This window comes from Capricornis sumatraensis, chromosome 21 (genome assembly GCF_032405125.1).
Source record: "Capricornis sumatraensis isolate serow.1 chromosome 21, serow.2, whole genome shotgun sequence".
NCBI classification, from domain to species: Eukaryota; Metazoa; Chordata; class Mammalia; order Artiodactyla; family Bovidae; genus Capricornis; species Capricornis sumatraensis.
In genome coordinates this window covers 10,869,854-10,888,647 of record NC_091089.1, presented here as the reverse complement: position 1 = coordinate 10,888,647, position 18,794 = coordinate 10,869,854, and the positions used below count along the sequence as shown (strand labels likewise).

Here is an 18,794-nt window from a genome sequence, read left to right as displayed (position 1 = left end):
ACTAGCTGTCTGTTTCACACATGGTGGTGTGTATGTTTCAGTGCGACTCTCTCAATTTGTCCTACCCTCTCCTTCCCCTGCTGTGTTCAAGTCTTCTCTACATCTGAGTCTCTATTCCTGCCCTGCAAATAGGTTCATCAGTACCATTTTTCTAGATTCCATATATATATATATATATATATATATATCTGATACTTGTTTTTCTGATACTTGTTTTTCTGATGTTAGTATCTGATACTTGTTTTTCTCTTTCTGACATCGTTCTGTATCACAGGCCCTAGGTTCATCCACCTCACTACAACTGACTCAAAATACCCCATTGGGAACTCTTGTAACTGTGCTAGACTGTGTTAATATCTGTATGTGTAACACTTGGGTTTACACCGACTGAAATAACCCCTAATATATTTCACTTATTTAAAAATTATAAACCGAATTCCACTGAAATTAAAAATCTTGAGTCTATTGACAACATAGCTGGTTGAGAAATTATTTTCAGAGAATGTGTATTTAAGACATGCCGTATAAACAGGACAGAGGAGCCTGAGAATGGTTGCTATAAACACATGGGCTGTAACCCACCAGGCTTCTCTGTCCATGGAATTCTCCAGGGAAGAATACTGGTGTGGGCTGCCATTTCCTCCTCCAGAGGATATTTTCCACCCAGGGATTGAACCCTAGCCTCTTGTGTCTCCTACATTGGCAGGCAGATTCTTTACCACTGTACCACCTGGGAGGCTCATAAAAACAAGGCATATAAAGCAGAGTCCAGAACTCAGAATGTTTTGTATAATGTTCAGTATGGAACCCTTGAACCTTGTTCAATATTGTATGTAAAGAGTTATATTTAAAAGTGTGTTACATAAGCTTTGCCTAAGTTTTGTTGAATAGCTATAGCATGAAAAATATAAAAAGAGAATAAGAGAACAATATCTGTAGCCTAATTTTCAATTGTGAACTTGGGAGAATACTTAGAGTGGCCTATAGAAATCAAGAACATACTTGCATAAGCACTTTTTCCCTCCTGAGACTTAGGACTGTTCATCTTGCAAAGATGACAAGAACATGTACAAATAAAGCACATTTATCAGGTAGTGATGACATATGTTAAAAATCACTCAAATTCCTATTTTTAGGATCAAAATTTAAAAAGAACAAATGAGATGATTATTACCAGTCACGTAGGTAAATTTAACATAAGTAACAGGAGTTAGAATAAGTTCTGTATAAGAAAGTGATTCAGATTTTCTCCACTGTATTTATAGCAACCATTCTCAGGCTCCTCTGTCCATGAAATTCTCCAGGCAAGAATACTGGAGTGGGTTGCCGTTCCCTTCTCCAGGGGGATCTTTCCAACACAGAGATGGAATCCCGATCTCCTGCATTGCAGGTGGATTCTTTACTGTCTGAGCCACCAAGGAAGCTCAAAGTTATTCAGATTTTCTCCACTGTGTTTATAGCGACCATTCTCAGCCCTGACATAGCTCTCAACCATATTCTATTTTCATGTGTGTTAACTTATCTCATTTTTCAAATAGAATGTGAGCTCCCTTAGGCCAGAAAGGTGTAACATGTATAACCCAGAGCTGACTACATTTTCCAAAGTTACCAACTAGCTCTCTGAGACACCTGGACTTTCCACGTTCTGGGCAACTGGCACTCACTGTTTGTATCACCAGCCAGCACCCAGGTTCCCATCGCCAGACACCGCTGAGTATAGCAGAAGCCAAGTGCCACCCCTCAACTGGAGGACGTGTCCCGACAGTGTTTCTAGCCCTAGAGGTTTCCCTTGACATGTGTGGGACCCATGCCTTTTCTTCTGTTGTTGATCCAAGCTTTCCAACTTGCTCCTTCCCCAGGAAACTCTATTCCTTAACCCATGCAACATCACATTGTTGAGTTCATGACCCATGATGGCCAGCACAGAGGGACCTTCTTTGAATAGGAGGCCACCTTTGGATGAAGTATAGGGATACTTTTATTTTTAGATCAGCTAATTTATTTGTTTTCCTAATTTTATTTTAACATACCTAACTTTGGCCTCTAATGCTTCTCTCTTAGAAACACCAATACAATGAGAGAAGAGAAACAATTATTCCACACTGAAGGACTTATTTGTGTGCCTTAACTGATCACCTATTAAACAGGTTCATACTTCCCGATGCCCTGTGAGATTACCTTAACGTGCCAATTAACGTTAACCTATAGGGTAGTTTTGATGATTTCATGTAGGTAATAGATGTTGATTTCTGGATTTGGAGGCAATCAAGAATTAAATATCAATAAATGGTATGAATAGGTGTTTAATTCTCGAGTTCTGAGACAATTGGAGGTTGTGAATAAAACATGCTCTATTTTTCTCAGATCAGATTGGAAAGCTGAGTTTAGCTTTGGGCTTCTATATCTTTGGTTGGTTATTTCAACAGAAAGTAAAAGGCACACTCAATTTGTATACCTGTAATCACTCACCTTGTTCCTAAAGCAAATAATCTGTCAAAAATGATGGCACATTGGTATTCCAGGGAAGAGTAAAATTTTAGAGGGTAATATTTATTTAATAACAAATTTTAAAATATTTCTAGGACTGCAATAGCAAAAAGTCCATTTCAGTCTTTTCTACGTCAGCAATTCATTTTTCAACTTGATATACATCTTTTGAAATATCTTCCACATGTAATACATTGTAGGTGCAAAGAGATTAAACAATGAGTTAAAAGGAAACCACTTCCCTCATAAAACTTGCAGTTCATATCTGTGAGGGCCTGGTCAAGTAGATGGAAAATGCTCTGTTAAATCCCCTCTGTTGGACATCTAGGTTGCTTCCATCGCAATATTGCGTTAGTTTCTGCTGTACAATGAAGTAAGTCAGCCGTATGTATACATGTATTTCCTCCCTCCTGGACTCCTCCACTTGCCATCCCAGGTCATCACAGTAGTGCAAACAGGGCTTCAGTGAACATTGAGGCCCATGGAGCCTTTTGAATTATGGTTTTCTCAGGGTATGTGCCCAGGAATGGGATTCCTTAGTTTTCTAAGGAACCTCTGCTCTGTTCTCCACAGTGGCTGTGTCAATTTACATTCCCACCAATAGTGCAAGAGTGTTCCCTTTTCTCCACACCCTTTCCAGCGTGTATTGTTTATAGATTTTTTTGATCATGGCCATTCTGATGGATATGAAGTGATACCTTGTTGTAGTTTTGATTTGCATTCTAATGATTTGTGATGTTGAGCATCTTTTCATGTGCCTCTTGGCCATCTGTAAAGTGATGAATGGATAAAGAAGATGTGGTGCATATGTACAATGGAATATTACTCATCCACTTAAAGGACTGAAAGAGGGCCGTTTGTAGAGACATGGATGGACCTAGAATCTATCATATGGAGTGAAGGAAGTCAGACAAAGAAAAACAAGTATCGCTTATTAACACATGGATGTGGGATCTAGAAAAAATGGTGCAGATGAACCTGTTTCCAAGGCAGGAATAGAGAACCAGACACAGACAGAGAACAGACATGTGGGCACAGTGGGGAGGGGAGGGTGGGGCCAGCTGGGAGATTGGGATTGACATGTCCACACTACCAGTGTGAAACAGAGAGCTAAGGGGAAGTTTTCTAAAGCACAGGAAGCCCAGGTCCTTGCTCTGGAGTGATCTAGGATGGGGAGGTAGCGAGGGCCAAGAGGGAGGGAGTAGAGGTAATCATATGGCTGACTTGACTTCATTGTACAGCAGAAACTAACAGCTTTGTAAAGCAATTATATTCTAATTTTTTTAATGTAAAAAAAAAAATCCCCTCCATTTGTAGACATTGGGGTCATAGCTGCATTGCCTCAGTTTGCCATCAGGCCGGTGGCCCCACGGCAAGGATGCTGGTCCCTCCTTCCCCCTCGCCAGTCTGCCTCACGCTTCTCAGGGCTGTGGTCCAGGGCTAGAAGCAAGGACAGAGCAGCGGGCAGGCTATGAGTCGGTGCTCCGTGCTGGCTCTTTCTGCTTAGCACCCTCCTCAGTCAGCCCCTGACCAGCTGTCTCCTGCAGTCCCTTTCAGTGGGACTGTTCTGCTGGTGTCATCTCACTCATCCCACTGGGGTGGGGGGATTTTTTTTTGTTTAATGAAGCAATTCCAGCTCCTCTCTCAGGGACCACTCATTCAAAGTCATCCCAAACATTCACGCCTTTCTGGTTTTTCCAGAAATTCTGAAAGCACAGGCAGTTGCCAACAAGACAACTTCTCCCTGCTCCATGGCAACCTACTTTTTCTAGTACGCATCACCCTGTCCCCCAGAGGCCAGGTGACACATGTACGTGCTTCTCAGCTTCCCCACCCCTGCGCTGTCTTCACGTGGGGCAAGGAACACCACTCTGCTTCTTGGGGAAGAAACTGCCCCAAGGGCCCAGGAAACAGACATTTTCAGCATCTCCCTCCCCCACTGTAACCCACCCAGGTGGCCTACGGACCCTCCAGGTGGGCAGGGCCTGACGGCTGTGGGCCCAGGTTTCTACCACACTTTATTTTTCTTTCTGGTCATTTGTTTTAGAAGGAGAGGCCGTTAAGAATATTTTGTTCTCAGGGTTGAGGTCTTAGGCAAAACTGGACAAAAGTAAAACCCCTGTTTCATGTCTATCTTATACTGTGTGTTTGCAGTGTATACATATATCATTGGAATCCTTATGCACATAAAACACACTGTACTTTGTTATTCAACATTCTGTTAGCCTCATTATTCCCATGTCATCAAAATTCTTCCCATATAAATGCTCATAATATTACAGTATAAGGATTAATTATTACTTATTCAATAAGAACCCAATCATATAGATTATTTCTAGCATATTATTGTTGTTAGGAGGAATGCAGAGTGAATATTTTTGAACACAAAACTTTTATTTATATGCACATTCATTCATATATATGTATATTATATAGTATTTTCCTAGAATAATTTTCTTGTTATAAAATCTAGAACAGAGTTAAGACCTCCTGATATATTTTGGTAACTTATCCTCCCCAAAATGTCCTGAAATTTTACATTTTCCTTCAGCAGTATAAGAGAGTGTCTTTCTTACCATTTCTGTACTGACATTCTTATTACTATTTTTTTTTCATTTCTTGGATTATTGGATTTCCTCTTCTGAGAATTTTCTTTCCTTTGTCTATCTTTATCTTATTTCCTATTAATTTTTATGAACACTTATTATGGTTTTCTTTCTACTGGACTTTTTTTTTTTTGTAATTTATTTTATTGAAGTATAGTTGATTTACAGTGTTATATTACTGCTGCTGTAACAAATCACTACAAACTTAGTGACTCAAAGCAGATCTCCTCTTACCGTCCAAAAATGCATCTTCAGGGCTAAAATCAGGGGTCAACAGGACTGAGTCCCTCCGGAAGGCTCTAGGGGGGGAAGCTGCTTCTTTTCCTTTCATTTTCTAGAGGTGCCTCTGCTCTTGACTGTGGCCTGTCCCTGGTATCTGCCTGTGTGCCTTCTGTTGTCACATCTACTATGGACTCTGACTCCCCTCGTCTGTCTTTTTATTTATTTTATTGAAGGATCATTGCTTTACAGAATTCTGCTGTTTTCTGTCAAACCTCAGCATGAATCAGCCATAGGTATACATATATCCCCTCCCTCCTGATCCCCCTCTCGTCTCCCTCCACATCCCACCCCTCCAGCTTGACACAGAGCCCCTGTTTGAGTTTCCTGAGCCACACAGCATATTCCCGTTGGTCTCCTGGCCTTTCTGATCATCTCCTTTTTCTCTCCATTATTGACCCTTATGCTCTTTCTCTTACACAAATGAAAGGAGTTGTTTGGCTATTGGGTCTATAAATCTCAAAACACAAGTCTATTTATTTTATTTAAATAATTTATTTCTCTAAATTATGAGCAAAAGCAATAGCCTTATCTATCCAGAGAGTTTGTGCAGAGCCATTTTCATATAAAAGGGCTGCACGGAGGACTTAGAGAAAGCCTGATTTATTGAATGAAATTAAACATTTTCCGCAGGAAAGTATTTTCTCTGAACATTTGTGGCTTTGTGCAATTGCAGGCCTCTCAGTGTGGGTAGAGAGAAGGTTGGAAACTTGGTTATAAAGCATTGCTTAGCTAAGTGTGCATGGCTTTAAGAAAAAACTGTGTGGGAATGAGCATTCCCCACTGAGGGTGAGTCAGTGATCTCTCTTTTTATTCCCCCATGGGGGCCTATAAAATAGAAAAAGAACTTCTGATTCCATCTACAATTTTGGTGACTAACCATTAAGGGTTTAACTTAATATCTGTATGTTCTCTAGAGACAAGAAATGCTATATGAGTACTAAATTATATTTGTAACTTATGGTTTAGCTCTAGGGTTTAAATAGTCATATTTGCAATTCTTTGGAAATATTTAAATATCACAGAGTCAGGATATGTTACAATAGATATTATAATATATTGCCAACTATTACAAAACTTTATTATGTGTAGACTGAATGGGTGATTAGCACCTGCTATTAAGGAGACATTTTTATTCAGCCTATGTCATAAGAACTAATTTGTGTCTGCATATGAGTTACCTTAGAGATATACTCAGGATGCACACACTCAAATCCATACATAAAGGTGATATAAACGTAAGTGTATCCTTACTGACTAGGCCCTACAGTTTTTCTCTGCAATTTTTCTGGTACATTTGAACACCAATGCAGAGGCCTTATTTTTGCCAGATAGAATATCTTGATATTTTTTCCTTGTTACATTCTGCTTGATTTGGTTCTCTGACTAAAGGGAAATAATTACCTGTCACCACTATTGTTTACTCACTCAGTCATGTCTGACTCCTTGGTTTTCCCCTGGACTGTAGCCTGTCAGGCTCTTCTGTCCATGGGATTTCCCAGGCATGAATACTCGAGTGGGTTGCCATTTCCTCCTCCAGGGGATCCTTCCAACCCAGGGATTGAACTGGCATCTCCTACGTTGCGGGCAGATTCTTTTCTACTGAGCCACCTGGGAAGCCCACTGTAAGGAACAGAGCCACTGTATGTCCGTTCCTCTCATTCATTGTTCCATTCTTGCAGGTGCTGAATGGTTATTGGCCGCTATGCTTATGCCAAACCAAATAAAAAATATATTGACATAACCTGAGGGAGATGATCCGAGGCACCCCTTTAGATTAGCTCAGAAGCCTTCTGATTGGACTCTTCATATTCATTTCTGCTTCTTCTATTTCTTTTCACTTGGCCTGGGACCAGCTGTGTATAAACCTCTTCAGATTTGATAGACACCACCTAAATGCTTCTGACTTGCCTCACACCATCTGAGGGAAAACCTCTTTCTTTTCCCCTGCACTGTACAATCCAGCCTGCAGACAGTCTAGAATCATAAACACATTTTGTTGTTTGCTTCATCAGTCAATGAGACATTGTAAATATATTCATCTGTTCCTACACTCATTTATCATTTAGTGAGCACCTTCCTTGTTCCAGACACTATACTCTTCAGATAATCGATGGACTATACAGTTAAAAGGGAAAGACCACAGAGAGAAAAAGCCGTATCCTAATAATCCTGATGATGTATCTGCGAGACATTTTTTTTTCTTTTGTAGAATGAGTCAATTTAAAAATGACTAAAAGCCTAGTACCTTTTGATGTGCACTAAAACTGCCAGTGAATTAAGTCAAAATTTTTTAAAGATGTCAGTTGGTTTCACTTAATGTTATTGTGCTAGACTATTGGTAAGAATGGGGCTTCCCAGGTGGCTCAGCAGTAAAGAATCTGCCTGCCATTGCAGGAGAAGCAGGAGACGTGGGTTCAATCCCTGGGATGGGAAGATCCTCTGGAGAAGAAAATGGCAACCTGCTCCAGTATTCTTGCCTGGAGAATCCCATGGACAGGGGAGCCTGGTGGGCTACGGTCCAAGATGTCACAAAGAGTCAGACATGATTGAGCACGCATTCATGCGTTAGTCAGGTCAGAACATGACAACTGCCCAGGTCTCTGCAGCTGATACAAGCCTACTTTTTGCTCATTTCTTAATCCAGTGAAGTCAGGAGGCTCTCCTTGGTGTGTCTTCTCCATGTAGTGACTCAGAAATCTGTAATTGTCAGCTTTTTAGCTCCATCATTTTATAGCCCTTCAGGTCCAGGTACTTAGGTAAGGAAATTCCCATGAGGTGTCTCCTTTTTAGAGCTAGAAGAGATGGAAACCACGTCCTTCCACATTTTAGCAGCCAGGCTTTAGTCTTGGTGTCCCACTGAAAGGCAAGGCTTAACAAAATAACTATTTTTATTAATCTGATATAGATATCAGTTCATTTCCAATTTTGAATATTCCCACTGTGTTCTTTTTTAAATTTTCTTTAGTTCTGTAATATTCGGCTTGTTTTCTAATATGCTAATTATTCATTAATCTATTTTTTGTATTTTTGTTGTAATAAAGTATTTTTATCCTTAATAATTCATTCCTTCAATTTTCCTCAGATAATTTGTTATGCTGTATCCAACAGTTTGAATTGATTGCTTTTTATAAAGATATATATATACACACACACCTTTCTATTTGTACATGTATGTGTGTGTATATATATATATATATAATTTTGTAGTTAAATTAAGATCATGTATTTCTGTTAGTAACAGCTTTGACTATCTATTTAAAGTTTGTGTTGTATTTCATCATTTCCAAAATTTCACAGTAAGAGCTCCAGTTTTCTGTTGACCTGACAACTAATCAATTTTCACCTTCCCACCTGACTAAATTGTTTCTTCTCTACATATATAGGTGCATTAAATATATGTTGACTGTGTGTGTTAGTTGCTCAGTCATGTCTGACTCTTTGCAACACCATGGACTGCAGCCCACTAGGTTTCTCTGTCCATGGGATTCTCCAGGCAAGAATACTGAATTGGGTTGACATTTCCTCCTCCAGGGAATCTTCCTAACTCAGGGATCGAACTCAGGTCTCCTGCCTTCCAGGCAGCTTCTTTGCTGTCTGAGCCCCCAGGGACTACCTAGTAGGATAAAAGAATCTTAAGTAAATTCAAAAACAGGTACAAGTTTCAACATGCAATAAAGACTATAAAGGAAATGAACGATAAGTGAAAATAATACTGTGAGTCATTATTCACATTTGGGTAATCAAGAAAGCATTTCAGAGTAAATCATATTTAAACTGGGACCTGAATGATAATTAGGAGGCACATGAGTATGGAGTTGCAAAAGCTCTTTGTAGGCAAAAGGAAAAGCATCTCTGAATACTCTGAGGCAGGAAAGGATTTGATGAATTCCAAGAACTGTGAAAAAATAAATTCCCAAAGAACATCCTGTCTGAGTTCTTTCATCAAGAAAATGTGGATGGAAAACCCTGTCTCTGCCTAAAATTAAATTGATTTTGCCCTGCCTCTCACATATTAGTTTAGCTGGATTTAGAATTCTAGGTTACTCAGCAACTGAAGACATTATTGTATTTATTGTAATAAAGTTTCTTGTTGCTGCAGATTATAAGTCTACTGTTCATTTCTTTATATGGTTTTATTTCCCACTATCTATCTGTGCTTTAATAATCTCGCCTAGTTTTTTTTTTCTCAGTTCGTTTACAGTATGACTAACTTTGAATATATTTTTATATTTTAATTTTGCTCAAATTTTTTGTGCAAATTAATTTTTGTGCAAATTTTTCTGGTCATTTTTCCCTCCTGTAACCTAGCATTGAGAGGTTGCCCTGTCAACAAAAAAAAAGGCAAAATTTCACTTGGAGAAAACCACTTTTATCTTGGTTCCTTTACTTCCTGTTTGCTCCCCAGCAAGATTCAACAGATATTTTGGGATTATAATACATAAAGCTTAAGAACAAAGTCTACATATGAGCTAAGGGTGACCAAGCAGAAAGATGAAAAGAACCCAACCTCTGGTGGCAGTCACTGAGTTGTTCTGTTCCCCCTGCATTACTGACACCTCGCCTTACTATTTCATTTGCTAATTAACTAACATAGCCTAGCCAGTTGGTCTTCCTAACCTGTTATATTTAATGTTTCACAAATGACTTACACCTATTGTGTCATTTAAAGGTTCCAATTCTGTGAAATTTCTATTGTATGCATTTTACAGATGAGGAAACTAGGATTTAAAAAGAAGTCAAAGTTCATGAAGCTTTTTTATATTTTCAAAAAAAATTGAGTATTATTGGGAATATTGACATAACTAAGAGACTAGTAGATGCTCAGCAAACTTTTTTTTTTTTTTTGATCAGTTGCTTAGTTACCTGTCATACTGAATGAGCACAAATGGCATTGAATTCACACAAATTCCAAAGTTTGATTTTCAACCTGTGGACCTCACACACACACATCTACACATACAAAAGACGGATGTCACATGTAGCTACTGTATTGTGGCTTTGCACCCTTTTTGCATAACTTTCTCAGGAAAGTTTCCATCATCTATTTTCCATCCATGGTATTTGTACTATATTTCTTTTTTTGTAGAAAGAGTAGTTTTTATTGAGATATAATTGACTTAATAATTTCACATAAGTTTAAGGTGTACAATGTGTTGATTTTATGGATTTATATATTGCAATATGATTACCACCATAGTGTTAACACCAACATTATATTACATCATTGTTTAGTTTTTGTTGTGAGAAAATTTAATATCTAGTCTCTTAGCAACCTTGAAGTATATAATACAGTGTTTTGACTATAATCATATCTCCTGAAGTGACAGCCACAGGAAAATGAGTGTTGGCATTTGTGCCATCCGGAAGGAAGATTCTGAGACAGATAACAAAATGTAGGAAGTTTATTAGGGAATACAACACCTATGGAGAAAGAGATCAGGTGGCAAAGGGCAGAGAGAGAGAACTAGGACCAGGGTAAAGTGATAACAGTAGTACCTCTGAAGCTGGGATAGATCTTGGGTGGTGTTTGTTTGTCACTAACTTGTGTCTGACTCTTTGCAACCCCATGGACTGCCATATGCTTGTCCTTCACTATCTCCCAGAGTTTCCTCAAACTCTTGTCCATTGAGTCAGTGATGCCATGAACTGTCATCCACCAGGCTCCTCTGTCCATGGGATTTCCCAGGCAAGAATACTGGAGTGGGTTGCCGTTCCCTTCTCCAGGAGACCTTCCCGACCCAGGGATCAAACCTGGGTCTCCTGCATTGCAGGTGGATTCTTTACCATCTGAGTTAATGGGAAGTGCGTAGATCTCTGGAGCTATCGCAAATTGGGGTGAGAAGAGTAGCTCCTTCATGCTTCAAGTGACCAGGCTGCCCCGGAAAGGGGGTGTGGCTTAGCAAGGAGGTTTCTTACAGCCAAGGGGAAAGGGCAGTGATTAGACATTTCCAGTAACTGATGGAATCCATCCTCCTTCCTGAAGGCAGCCCTGGAGGGCCCAGGACAGTATCCTCTCACCCAGGTCTTTCCTGCTTATCAACCACCTTTCATAAATCATTCCCTCCTATCCACTTATTGGTTTATCTCTTAGTACTTGTCACAATGGGAAAATTTGCTTGTTTGATTGTCTCTGTTATTGCTGCTGGATTCTAACATCTGTGAGGTTAAAGATTGTGTCTTCCTTGTTTACTTTTATGCTAGTCGTTTGCACATAGTAGACAGTAAATGCTCATTGAATGAATGACTGATATTGTGTCAATTCTACAGAAACCACTAAAACCACTCTATTTACATTTAACATATAAGATATTAAGCGGGCCCTCTAAAGATGCCACTTAAGACCACAAAAATGTTCTCATTTTAAACGTGTTATCGGTCACCAAGTATCATACATGTTTATGGATAACACTGAATTCTGCAGAAATATACATTCCTTTGATTTCTGTACTACTTGAGGTCAGAATTGAAGATATAAATAGATACTGACATTTATCCTAATAAGCAGGTGGTGCAAGATATTTTTATAATGTACTTAATTTGGATGAACATGTCGATTCTTTATTCAAGTAGATGGATTTGATTGTAATAACCATCCAATGTGTCTGAGTCAACTTTTGAGAAGAGAGAATCTGCTCTTGTTGATAGCATTATTACTCACAGCTGGAGTCTAACAAGGCTATCAACAGACCATGAGCAAGTTATTTCCAATTTTCTAAGTGCTTCTCTCTTTTAAATATAGTTGAATCATATACTATTAATTTCAAGTTCTCTACATATCAATACACTATTGTTATGCATGTTTGAAATTACAGATGCCAAAATCTTCTAATTTTCTATGATTATTTTTAAAAATTGAACAAAATAACATAATTTAAAATTTTGCCAATGTCATTTTGTTTTTCTTTCAAATTGATGCATGCAAATGAGCTTATTTGGTACATTTTACCAGCCTTTCACTTGTTATTTAATATTATAAGAAAATGCATTTTAATTCTGTCAGTTTGGCACAATCAAAATCAGTTAAACTTCCCTGGAGGTACAGTGGTTAGAACTTCACCTTCTAATGCAGCAGGCGTGGGTTCCCTAGTCAGGGAACTAAGATCCCACATACCTCATGGCCAAAAAAACAAAACGTAAACAGAAGCAATATTGTAACAGAGTCAATAAAGACTTTATAAATGGTCCACACTAAAAAGAAAATCTTAAAATATAAAGTCAGTTAAACTTCAACATTTCATGTATTCAGTTCAGTCACTCAGTCGTGTCTGATTCTTTGCGACCCCATGAACCGCAGCATGCCAGGCATCCCTGTCTATCCCCAACCCCCGGAGTCCACCCAAACCCACGTTCATCCAGTCAGTGATGCCATCCAACCATCTCATCCTCTGTCGTCCCCTTCTCCTCCTGCCCCCAATCCCTCCCAGCATCAGACTCTTTTCCAGTAAGTCAACTCTTTACATGAGGTGGCCAAAGTATTGGCGTTTCAGCCTCAACATCAGTCCTTCCAATGTACACCCAGGACTGATCTCCCTTAGGATGGAATGGTTGGATCTCCTTGCAGTCCAAGGGACTCTCAAGAGTCTTCTCCAATACCACAGTTCAAAAGCATTGATTCCTTGGCACTTAGCTTTCTTAATGGTCCAACTCTCACATCCATACATGACCACTGGAAAAACCATAGCCTTGACTAGACGGACCTTTGTTGGCAAAGTGATGTCTCTGCTTTTGAATATGCTGTCTAGGTTGGTCATAACTTTCCTTCCAAGAAGTAAGCATCTTTAAATTTCATGGCTGCAATCACCACCTGCAGTGATTTTGGAGCCCAGAAAAATAGTCAACCACTGTTTCCCCATCTATCTGCCATGAAGTGATGGGACCAGATGCTATGATCTTAGTTATCTGAATGTTGAGTTTTAAGCCAGCTTTTTCACTCTCCTCTTTCACTTTCATCAAGAGGCTTTTTAGTTCCTCTTCACTTTCTGCCATAAGGGTGGTGTCATCTGCATACCTGAGGTTATTGATATTTCTCCCAGCAATCTTGATTCCAGCTTATGCTTCCAGCCCAGCGTTTCTCACAATGTACTCTGCATATAAGTTAAATAAGCAGGGTGACAATATACAGCCTTGATATACTCCTTTTCCTATTTGGAACCAGTCTGTTGTTCCATGTCCAGCTCTAACTGTTGCCTCCTGACCTGCATACAGGTTTCTCAAGAGGCAGGTCAGGTGGTCTGGTATTCCCATCTCTTTCAGAATTTTCCACACTTTATTGTGATCCACACAGTCAAAGGCTTTGGCATAGTCATGTATTAACTGCAATATTAATGCTAGGTAGAAAGCACTATGGGCTTGTCTGGTGACTCAGCTGGTAAAGAATCAGCCTGGCATGCAGGAGACTTGGGTTTGATCCCTGGGTTGTGAAGAGCCCCTGGTTGTTTCCTGGTTCTTCTCCCCTGGTTCTTCTCAGTGGGAATGGCTACCCACTCCAGTATTCTTGCCTGGAAAGTTCCACGGAAAAGAGGAGCCTGGCAGGCTACAATCCATGGGGTTGCAAAGAGTCTGACATTACTGAGCAACTAACACTTCACTTTCAGAAAGCAATATATCCTTACTTATAAGAGCAGAAACTAATATATGATTTTATAAGCCATTTTTAAACTTGCTATCAAATTTTTCACACTGTTAGAAATAGTCAGTCTATCTGAGTAAATTAATTTTACCCTATCAAAAATATATGTATATGAACATATTGTGTATACTTATTTTCTGTATTGAGACCCAACATTATTAATCATGTTGACTTATAAAATGATCATGAATTATTTACTGTTCAGTTTTATAGCTTTGGCTTTATGGAGGATTACATACTGACAAATATTCTCTAGTATTATATTTTTTACATATGTTTAATTTCTTTTCAGAATTTTCCTTGCCAAAATAAATATGAACATATCACATCAGGTTTTTATGTATTTCTACCTTTAAAAATACATCAGAATAAGCTTGCTCTAAAAGTCCATATGGATCTTTATTAGTGACTTATTCTTTTAATATGCAAATTATTTACTTTAAAAATGAATATCCATTTGGATGCCTTCCAGCTGAAGGCCTGTCAGCAACCACAGGGGAAACTGAGATTTCAGATAAAAGCATCAAACACAACATATGCATGGGATTATATGGTTTGTGATCCTGAGTGCCTTTGCTGGAATGAATATACAGAGAGAACTGGTAGTGGGAGAATCTCATCTCAAGAAAAAAAATAGTATGAGTCTATAGCAACAAAGGTCATAGCTTTGAAAATTACAGAAGAAATCAGTTTCTCTCCAGAAAGTAAAATGGGGGAGGTGATGAATTAATGGAATTAAATGTCAAAGAATTTGTGAAGTCTTAGCAGATAAGGACTGACAACAAGATTAAAGCCAAGCAGCTGAGATACTATTTTGAAACAATGAAAAGAGCAGGGAATGGTTACAGCTAGTTTAGTCATAGGCCATTTGCATAGCCTCTCAGAAACTGAATAGGGGAAATATGAAATGAGAAAGTATGTGAAGAATTTAGTGATATAGGTCAGTCAGTTCAGTCCCTCAGTCCTGTCTGAGTCTTTGCGACCCCATGGACTACAGCATGCCAGGCTTCCCTGTCCATCACCAGCTCCCAGAGTTTGCTCACACTCATGTCCATTGAGTCAGTGATGCCATCCAACCATCTCATCCTCTCATCGCCTTCTCCTCCCACCTTCAGTCTTTTCTAGCACCAGGGGCTTTTCCAATGAGTTAGTTCTTCTCATCAGGTGGCCCAAGTATTGGAGTTTCAGCTTCAGCATCAGTCCTTCCAATGAATATTCAGGACTGATCTCCTTTAGAATGGACTGGTTGTATCTCCTTGCAGTCCAAGGGACTCTTTCCAGAGTCTTCTCCAACACCACAGTTCAAAAGCATCAGTTCCTCGGTACTCAGCTTTCTTTATGGTACAACTCTCACATCCATACATGACTACTGGAAAAACCATAGCTTTGACTAGATGGACCTTTGCTGGCCAAGTAATGTCTCTGTTTTTAGTATGCTGTCTGGGTTGGTCATAGCTTTTCTTGCAGGGAGCAAGCATCTTTTAATTTCATGGCTGCAGTAACCATCTGCAGTGATTTTGGAGCCCCAAAATATAAAGTCTGTCACTGTTTCCATTGTTTCCCCATCTATTTGCCATGAAATGATGGGACCAGATGCCATGATCTTAGTTTTCTGAATGTTGAGCTTTAAGCCAATGTTTTTACTCACCTCTTTCACTTTCCTCAAGAGGATCTTTAGTTCCTCCTCGCTTTCTGCCATAAGGGTGGTATCATCTGCATATCTGAGGTTATTGATATTTCTCCTGGCAATCTTGATTCCAGCTTTTGCGTCATCCAGGCCAGCGTTTCTCATGATGTACTCTGCATAGACGTTAAATAAGCAGGGTGACAATATACAGCCTTGACGTACTCCTTTCTCAATTTGGAACCAGTCTTTTCTTCCATGTCCAGTTCTGTTGCCTCTTGACCTGCATACAGATTTCTCGGGAGGTAGGTAAAGTCTTTTACCCTACATAAATATCCTAGGAGTTAGGTTTTCCAAGTGAAGTAATGGTAAAGAATCCACCTGCTAATGCAGGGGATGCAAGAGGCTAGGATTCAATCCCTAAGTGGGAAATATCTCCTGGAGGATGAAATGGAAACCCACTCCAGGATTATTGCCTGGAAAATTCCATGGATAGAGAATCTTGGTGGGTTATAGTCCATGGAATCACAAAGTCAGACTTGACTGAGCATACCGTCATACTAAACTGATTTTTTATGTTTGTATTTTTAAACTGATTTTTAAAAAATATCTTTAATAATGAAATATTTTTCTCCCAAAGTGAAATTCCGTTTTCATCTTTTATAGAACAGAAAATAAAATGTATCTTATGAACATAATTTAAATATTTTGACTGTGTATACCATTTGATATATTTTCTCGTAACAAAATGTGCCCAGGCCAGGCCAGTTTCGCTCGACCTCAGCTGCAAGCAGGATTCTCCTACTGGCCCAGACTATTGTACCTCCAGGCATGTATCTTCCTTCTAAGTGCTAAAAATTCTACATCGCCTCTTCCCATCTGAGGAGACTGCTCACATTTCATTGCTCACTTACGTTTTGTCTACTTTTATAAAACAATTACTGTTAAGAGTAAAGCTTACTACAATTGGCATATACTAGCAGTCCTCAAACTTTGTGTTGAGTCATAAACATCTGGAGGGCTTGTCACCCAGTGTTGCTGGGTCCCAAGTCCTGAGCTTCTATTAGTAATTAAGTAAATCTTGGCTGGAGTTCCCATGCTGCAGGCTTGGGGACCACTCACAGGGAATAGACATTGACTAACACACCCACCTCCTGGGCCTGAGAATAAGGTGACCTTCCCTGAGCAAATGGCCTCACAGTGGAGCATGAAGGGCACGGATCTACCTACAAGGATGACACACACCTTGGGGGGAATTTGTATTGCCAAACAGCAGTTTTTCTTTCCTTTCTTCCTATATGCACATCTCAAAGGTTGTTTATATTTACTTGTGCATGCTAAGTCACTTCAGTTCTGTTTGACTCTTTGCAACCCCCGGACTGTAGACCACCAGGCTTCTCTGTCCATGGAATTTTCCAAGCAAGAATACTGGATTGGGTTGCCGTTTCTTCCTCCAGGGGATCTTCCTGACCCAGGGATTGAACCCATATCTCTTAAGTCTCCTGCATTGGCAGGGAGATTCTTTACCGCTAGTGCCACGTGAGAAGCCACTTATGTTTACTTAATTCCATTTAAGCCAAATTAAGTGAGCTGTACAAGCGTAAAGCCACAGCATGGATGGAGAAATAGTTTTACTAAATTGCAAAGGTTTTTAGGTAGTTGCAACTAGATGCATAATTCCTGAGAAAAAGCCATCCTTTTACAAATTTGTGACAACCCTTCCATTAAGCTCTGCATTATTTTTGTGGCAGATTCTTTATGTTTGTGACAGATCAAGAAAATCTTTCATTAAATGCTCCATTTTCATTCCAGATAATAGAACTGTGTTCCTTGTTGCATATCTCAATGTGAAAGCATCAGGTATATAATTTGGCATTGGGAAATGGTATTCTGAAGGGGAGAAAGGAGAAGTCTCTGTGCATTCTATTAATAAATGTGGTTTGGGGTATCATTTGATAAAACACTGCTGTGAAGCCATAAACTGCACTGTTACAGTGAGGCAGGGGAAGGGATCGTGGGTCTGCCTGTCAGCAGGTGTCTAGCTACCTGTCTAGGTCTGTTTCCAGCTGTTATCAGCATTGCTGAGGTTTAAATACCACTGGTTGTGATTCTGACTCCTGTGAGGGGCCAGGCTTTGCAGGACAGCAGCAAGATTCCAGGAGTCTCTCAGCTGTCTGATAGTCACATTTTCCGGGGACACTGGAAGGTGTGATGGGTAACTGGTTGTCATGGAGCCCTTCTCTGCCTTTTCCTTGGAGTGGTCAGTACTTTCTCCCCAGGTCCTGCCCTGCAGTCCACACCTTCTTCCCACCTCAGCAGGACTTTCACCTGTTCTAACTGAAGTTCTGAATCTCATAGAGAACACAGTTCACTTCACATCAGCTTTTCTTCCCTGTGATAACATGTGCTTCACATTGTGTTTTCCTTTACTTAATAGAGTATTTGGAGATATCATGTCCATATACAGAAGGCTGTCATATTATATTTAATGGCTTAATGGCATTTTATTTAATCAGCTCTATATGACGGTATGACATTCGTTTCTAATCATTCACTATTAACATAAAAAGAATGCTGTACTCCATATCCACATGGACACAGCATTTCACCCAACCATGTTGTCTATCTGTAGAACACATTCCTGGAAGCAGAATGGCTGGGTTGGGGTTTACATACATTTTTCATTTTAAAGAATTTGGCAACATGTTTCCATTAATGAATCATGATTTCATGATGTTTTACCAACAGATTATTTTATCACACTTAATCCTGCCAGTCTGAAGACTTGAACAGCATCTTAATGTGTTTCCTTTCATTATACTTTTTTTTTTTTTATAATTGTAGACTGAGTGCAGGAGAAGGGGGTGACAGAGGATGAGATGGTTGGATGGCATTACCAACGCAATCGACATGAGGTTGAGCAAACTCTGGAATATGGTGAAGGATAGGGAAGCCTGGCGTGCTGCAGTCCATGGGATCGCAAAGAAAGAGTCAGACATGACTGAAACACCTTAGCATGCACTCAAAATAGTATGGAGAGATCTGTGTGTATTTTCTCTAGATTTCCCCCATGGTATCACCTTACAAAACTATGGTCAGATATTATAATCAGGATATCGACATCAGTACAGTCAAGACACAGAACTTTTCATCAAGACAAGGATCC

The 18,794-nt window shown here is 39.5% G+C and overlaps 1 protein-coding gene across 1 annotated transcript in view; it reads left to right on the top strand.

The window, feature by feature from the left end:
• The window catches only part of CCDC102B (coiled-coil domain containing 102B), a 256,141-nt gene that overhangs the window by 204,504 nt on the left and 32,843 nt on the right, over window positions 1-18,794 (top strand). The gene's annotated exons all lie outside the window — the stretch shown is intronic.